At 56.1% G+C, this 6,793-nt stretch overlaps 1 protein-coding gene across 3 annotated transcripts in view; it reads left to right on the top strand.

Moving 5' to 3' along the window:
- Nucleotides 1–2,733, top strand: part of AGPAT3 (1-acylglycerol-3-phosphate O-acyltransferase 3) — a gene marked incomplete at its 3' end in the record, with an annotated part of 69,248 nt that extends 66,515 nt beyond the window's left edge. For 2 of the 3 annotated variants that reach the window (XM_084873684.1, XM_084873686.1), the window contains exon 10: nucleotides 137–2,733. The remainder of the gene's footprint in view (nucleotides 1–136) is intronic. The other variant, XM_084873685.1, reaches the window with a different exon arrangement.
- Between the last annotated feature and the right edge of the window lie 4,060 nt (nucleotides 2,734–6,793).

Genomic DNA, 6,793 nt, shown 5'->3' on the forward strand with positions numbered 1-6,793 from the left:
TGCTGGGGGGTCTGCTGCCCCTTGCTGCTGGGGGGTCTGCTGCCCCTCCCTGCTGGGGGGGTCTGCTGTCCCTCCCTGCTGGGGTGGTCTGCTGTCCCTCCCTGCTGGGGGGTCTGCTGCCCCTCCCTGCTGGGAGGGATCTGCTGTCCTCCCTTCTGGGGCTGTCTGCTGCCCTCCCTGCTGTGGGGTGGTCTGCTGTCCTCCCTTCTGGGGTGGTCTGCTGCCCCTCCCTGCTGGGGGGTGGTCTGCTGCCCCTCCCTGCTGGGGCTGTCTGCTGCCCCTCGCTGCTGGGGAAGTGTTTGCTGACTCTCTCTCGGGTAGGCTCTGCCACTTGCTCTGTGTCTGGGAACCAGCCCCCTGCTCCTGCCGGGGGGTCGCTGGCTGCATGTTTCTCAGCTCAGGCCAAGGCCCCACTCTCAGGTGCACGTTTCCAATCCCGTGTCCTCTTCCACCTCTGTACCCGGCCCCTGCCTGGTACATGGAGTCTGGCCTGTGGGCCTTCCCCATGTGCCTAGCTGGGGGCGGTCGCAGTCTTTGGGCCCCTCTGGGGAGTCCAGGGGCTTCTAGGGTGACTGTGCTATTTCCAGGGTGACTTTGTAGCAACTACCGGGGGACTCTCTGGCTTCCCTCTCTGGGGTCCTTGCCACAGCACCGTAAGCAGGGACTGGGGAACAGCTGGGCAGAGGGCGAGCATCGATTTGTGAATGCTCGTTTTCCGTCTGCCCTCCTTTTCTCCAGACCTGGTGGAGGCCTGCTGGGGGGTTTGGAATAGCTGCCCATTGACAAGCACTTTCACCAGAGAAAGCAGAGGGGCAGGCTGCCCCGTGCTTGGTGACAGCACTGGCTGCTCGGCCCCATTGGAGGGGCCCTGGAGCTCCGGTCCTCCAGAAGCACAGGATCCGTGTGAAGCGATGAGCTCTGAATGTACAAACCACAACACATCACAAAGCAACAATGGACACCGCACTTCTCTGTACAAAAACGGTGCAGGTGCGGCCACCGATCGCGTCTGAATCTGCCTGTGTGCCCCTGTCACCCCCCGGTGAGCCGAGGCAGGAGAACCTCCTTCCGCTAACGTACAGAGCGTGGTTTGGCCTGAAGGGAGGCGGGGGGTGCTGTCACGTGCAGGTCGGGGCTGTGACTGCGGGTTGTGTCAGGTTTGGGGTGAAGGAGGAGTCACTCTCTGCATGTTGCTTTGTCTCTGCCCGAGACACTTATAGGATAAGCCAAATAGAATCTTTCAGCCCGGCTGATTTTCAGCCGAATTGTTCAACCCCGAGCGTGACTCATGCTGCGAACTTCTCACCAGTAGTGCATGCTCCCCCAGCATGCAACCCTTAGCACCCAATGGTGTGCCGTGGCTCCAGGCCTCCTGCCGTCTACCAAGGCTGAGGGTTGGAACAGCGGGCCCGCCATGCCCACCTGCCTTCTCTCTGGAGTCGGCACGTCCCTGGCCCACGTGCCTGCCCCTTTGTGTAGTGGGTTAGCTCCCAAAGCAAGGGCCAGCCTCTCCGAACGCCCGGGCCTGGGTGCCCCACCCTCACCCCCACACACTCCTGGCGATCCCACCCACTCGCACTGGGCCAGGCTTCGTCCCAGACCCTGCTCGGCCTGCCAGGTGCATGCAGACATCCGGGTTTCACATTCTTGCATATCAGGGCCAGACACAAAAACACAGGGACAGCTTCTGGGCAGATGTCTGTGTGACTGAGGAGTGGACACCCGTGAATTACGTTTCAGCACAAGCATTTGCCCAGTGGCTGATCTCAGTGACAATGGTGGCCTTCTCACTCACCACTCGGGGAATTCAAGGACACAACCACTTTCAGGGAGTCCGGGCAATTCCCAGAGGCGCTGACGCCCGTCGGCCCCCGTGGCAGCCAGGCATTCTTTTCAAAGACGATGGGACCGCTTTTCAATTTTTAAGCTTTGTAATGGCAAAGTCCACCTGGAATTTTCTTTCCCCCTAACCTTTCGTTTCTTAACCTTTTGTTGCATAAGCACTTGGACAGAAGTCAAAACTGTGAATGAGATACTGAAATGCACTAAATTGTATTAAATTAAACTGGAGTTACTTGATAACAATGAAGAAACGCATCTGATCTGCTTGTATTTATTGTCTCGGAGCTGTATGTTGTGACAATCGGACGTTACTTGTTTTCCTAAATGCCGGGAAATTCAAAACTGGCTTCCTGATCGTAAAGACCATCGGCGAGTAATGTACCACAGACTAACCATCACACACGAAGACCATCGGCGAGCACTGTCACCGGAGATGAGCACCTCTCTGGAAAACCTCACAGACCATTGACTTGAGTGCACGTGACAGGTGTTGGGGTCTTTTTCCTATCGTTGACAATCTGCCATAGCTGACCACCGGCCAGTTTCAAGGATGATACACTGAATACAGGGTGCAAATATGTTCTATGGACGTTCCTTTTGTACTCTTCATTTTTACAAGTTTGCTACTCACGACGTTTCTGTAGCTGAGGATAGAGGTATTTTTGGTCTATGGGAGCCGGGGGAGGGGGAGCAGCTAACTTAGACTTCCAAAGCCTGTGCCCCAGAAACTGACTGTGTGTGCCATGCTCCGTGAAGATCACTCTGTAATGGGCGTGCGTGAGCCTGCCTGCGTGGCGCTCTCTTCTGGATCGAATGCTGCAGGCGTCATACTTGTTTGTTAAAGTTGCTGCTGTGAAAGAGAGGGATAAATATCCACAATCTAAGAGAAAAGTGACTGTCTGCCTCCTTCTGTTCCTTTGTCTCTAGTCTGCATAGATTGTCATCTCCTCTACCTGCTCCCCTTCCCTTTCCCCTCTCCCCCTTCCCCCTGCTGCTCCAGGAAGTGAAGGACCTGGGCTCATGGGCTGCGGGGTTGCCGCCTGCACAGGCCACTCACCTGCCCTCCATCTTCCCTTTCCTGCTCAGTGCACTTTGCAAGCCTCCCCTTTGCCTGTCCGTTGCCTTTGGGGGAGAATTGGAGAAAGAGCGCCACCATCTGGCCGAGGCCGGGGAGGAAGCTGGTTGGTGCATCAAGTCTCCGATATATGGCTCTGTCTGAAAATGGGTTTTAATATATTTTATTGATTTTGTACAGAGCGGAAGGGAGAGAGAGTTAGAGACATCGATGAGAGAGAATCATCGATCAGCTGCCTCTTGCACACCCCCTACTGGGGATATGCCCACAACCAAGGTACATGCCCTTGACCGGAATCGAACCCGGGACCTTTCAGTCCCCAAGCCGACGCTCTATCCATTGAGCCAAACCGGTTTCGGCTGAAAATGGGTTTTAGAGCCATCAAGGATGAAAGAGTTTCCAAAGTGGGCCTGTATACATCCAAAGCTATTTTTCATAAAAATGTATTCTCTGGAGAAAACCAAGGGACCCTTTTCCTCCTGGATAAAGAACTCCTGTTAGAACCAAGAGCTAGTCCACGGTCCCATGTGTTTGTCTGAGGAAAATAAATTGAGCTAAAAGAGCCATGGCGTCACGGGAACGGCCGTGACCACGCGTCTCTGCTCTGTGTGGGTCCAGGTGGTGGTGGGAGCTGGGCTGGGCCTGTCCCCACTCAGCTCAGCCCCTTGAGAGCTGGAGAGGCCGGGAGCAGATGGGCCATCAGCTCTATCCGTGACTTATTTTAAAAATACATCCAGAACTCAGAGCATGTGTATACCAGCAAGCCACACCTGTGCACATGCAGGTATGTATACACACATGCACATGTGCCCACACATGCACATGAACACACATAGGAGTGGAGTTTGTGGAGGTGTGATGCAGGAGATGAAATCAAAGGGCCCTGCTGCCATTGATATTAAGTGGTGTGGGGAGGCTTGGTCAGTTCAGCCTCGCTGTGTGCTTGATCCTGTTTGAATGCAAATGTCCAGAGTAAAAATGACTGGCTGTGGATATCACTCCTGAACCCCCAAACCCTGAGTTTCACAGATCTCCGGGACACCCAGACAATGAGCCAAGCCCGCCTGCTTCTCTGGCCCAGATCCCACCTCTGCTTTGACTGCCAGGTGTACTTGATGTGTAGGAATCACCTGACATGGTGAGAAGTGTGTGCCAGAATGCAAATACACATGTGCCTGTGAATACACATACCTAAACACACACACCTACACAAAGGCATATGTATGCATATGCATATACATGCACACAAACCCATGTAGGCACACGGTGGACACACACACACACCTACACACACATGCACTATGTGTATGTATACACACATACTCCAAGACGTGCGCACAAACACACACAGGTGTGCACACATATGTACAGGCACACCCCAAAGAGCAGGGGCAACACTTAGAGGTCATTTAAGCACAAGCCTATTAGGAAGCAGGGTGAAATCACAAGCCTGTGTTCTTGAATCATCTCACGTCCCTCCTGGTACAACGCCTGAGAATGCCAGGGTCCAGGTGCCCGTAAGCAGTGGGATTTGTGGAAAGAAAAGCTCCTCTTAAAGGAAGTGCTCCCCAAGTGCTAACTAAATCAGCTTGCCCTGGGACATCTCAGAGGAGTTAGGGATGTCACGTGACCACTCTTAAAGGAAGTGCTCCCCAAATGCTAACTAAATCAGCTTGCCCTGGGACATCTCAGAGGAGTTAGGGATGTCACGTGATCACTCTTAAAGGAAGTGCTCCCCAAGTGCTAACTAAAGCAGCTTGCCCTGGGACATCTCAGAGGAGTTAGGGGTGTCACGTGATCAATCTTAAAGCAAGTGCTCCCCAAATGCTAACTAAATCAGCTTGCACTGTGACATCTCGGAGCAGTTAGGGATGTCACGTGTTCTGGGCGCTAGCTCCATCAGGGAGCGGGGAGAACGTTACACCCACAGGCGCTTTATTCCAGGGGGCGTGTGGTGTGGACAGTGGGCAGAAAGCATGACTCGTGGGGGCATCAGGTGGTGTTTTCAGTCCCTCCTCCCAGGGAGGGCCCTGCCTATACCCAGCGGGTACCCCAACAGTATGGAGTGGGGCCTGACTCCCTATAATCAGAATTTGGAGTCCAGTGAAGCCCTCAAACTGCCTGCTGGCAGGGTGTGTCTGGAAGAACGGGGTGTAAGCCTGGCCGGAGATGATCGCTCCGTCCTGGAGAAGGGAGACCCAGCGCTGTCCCAGGCCTGTCTCCATCTTCTCTGCAGGCCCAGAGGGTCAGGTGAACTTTGGGAGTCAGAGGCAGGGATTCTGGGGACCCCAGAGCACTCTGAACCAGGAGGTGTGTGCAGGAGCTTGGGGTTGTCCTTAGAGACCTTAAACAGGAGCTGGTATCGGAGGGGACAGCCGGTTCTAGCTAGGTGTGTCCAGCCTGTTTGCAAAACTATTGTGTGCTTTAAGCCCCCGCCACGGAGGGCCAGGAGCCCGGGAGCCAGACTTCAAAGGACTCGGTGCTGTCGGTCCGGGTAGATGCAGACCTGGGTGCACCTTTGCCCAGTGTCTGTGCCGGTGCCACACCCCGGCCCGGGCTTCATGCAGCTTCTCCTTAGGCACCATTCCTGGCCAGAGAGCCTCCAGAACACCCCACAGGCTGTCTCACCCGCTCGCTTTCTGGCAAAGCATCTGACACTGTCTCTAAGCGGTCAGTTCCCTGCCCAGGGCTTTGCAAGGAGCCTGACCCCTGGGGCCAGCCCAGGGCCGTCGGATGACCCTCCACTTATGGCGAGACCCTGCCTCGCGGACATGACTCAGGAGCTGGACCTCAGAAGATGGCGGAGCAGGTGTGAATTACTGTCCATTCCTCTTGTGCAAACCCTCTGAGGCTGCTTCCAACCGTACATAGTGGCGGAGGCCCAGCCGTAGCGCCCTCTGGAGGAGGGGCAGGTTTGGTGTGGAAGGAGACGTGCCCGCCTCTCGGGCCGCACGTGACTCTGGGGTTGGAGGGTGCCCTTCCGTAAGGTGTGTGAGGTTCGTGGTCCTGAACCTCCTCAGCCCCTCCTCAGCCCCTCCTGGTCTGCCTCTCTAGGACACAGAGCTCCCGAAAGCCTTGGAGATTCCGAAGCCATAGAGCACGAGGCTCCTCTCTCATTCTAACGAGGTGACTGTGGGTGGGCTCCTGGGTGGCTCCCAGAGGAGGGCCGGTCACCAGAGAGACCACACTGAGACTGGATACAAGCTCCGAACTCTCAGCCCCTCCCCCACGCCTCAGCCGGGAAAGGAGCCGGAAGGAGAGGGAGGTAATGCTTCCCCCCCTTCCCCCCCCCCCCCCCCCCCCCGCGGGAGGAAGCCTCCACAGGACCCCAATAGCGCGGGGTCCGGGAAGCCCCGTGTATCAGGAGGGTGAGGCTCCCTGGGCTTAGGGTTGCCATTAGTCTCACCAGAACCATGCCAGCCCAGCCCTACAGCTACCGGCTGCCTTTGGTCCTGAGCTCCTGGCCCATCCTGCCAGGACCCCTGGGACTGGCAGAGCCTCCAAGGGAGCCGTTAGGTCCCACCAGAGCTGGGCTGGGGCCTGCGGGCAGCTTGGCTGGGGCAGCCCCCCAGCTCCCACATCCCCTGAAAGGGCTTTCTATTAATAACCATTAAGTCCTCCTAACGCTCGAAAGGAAGTATTTATTGTGTGTGTCCTGAGCCAGCCAAGTCCCGAGGCGGCGTATTAAACATTGAACATCGCAATAATAAATGAATCATTGATTTTCAGTAACCAGGCCACGGATGGATCTGTTTTAGGCTCTCGGGCAGCCATGTGTGCCCACCCCTCTTGGGTGGGGGCTGGGCGGCGTGCGTGGGCAGCAGGACCACAGTGGTCTCTGAGCAAGGGCTTGTTGCAGGGGGTCTGTCTGCCAGA

Source organism: Pipistrellus hanaki (genome assembly GCF_964339955.1).
Source record: "Pipistrellus hanaki genome assembly, chromosome: 2".
Taxonomy (NCBI): domain Eukaryota; kingdom Metazoa; phylum Chordata; class Mammalia; order Chiroptera; family Vespertilionidae; genus Pipistrellus; species Pipistrellus hanaki.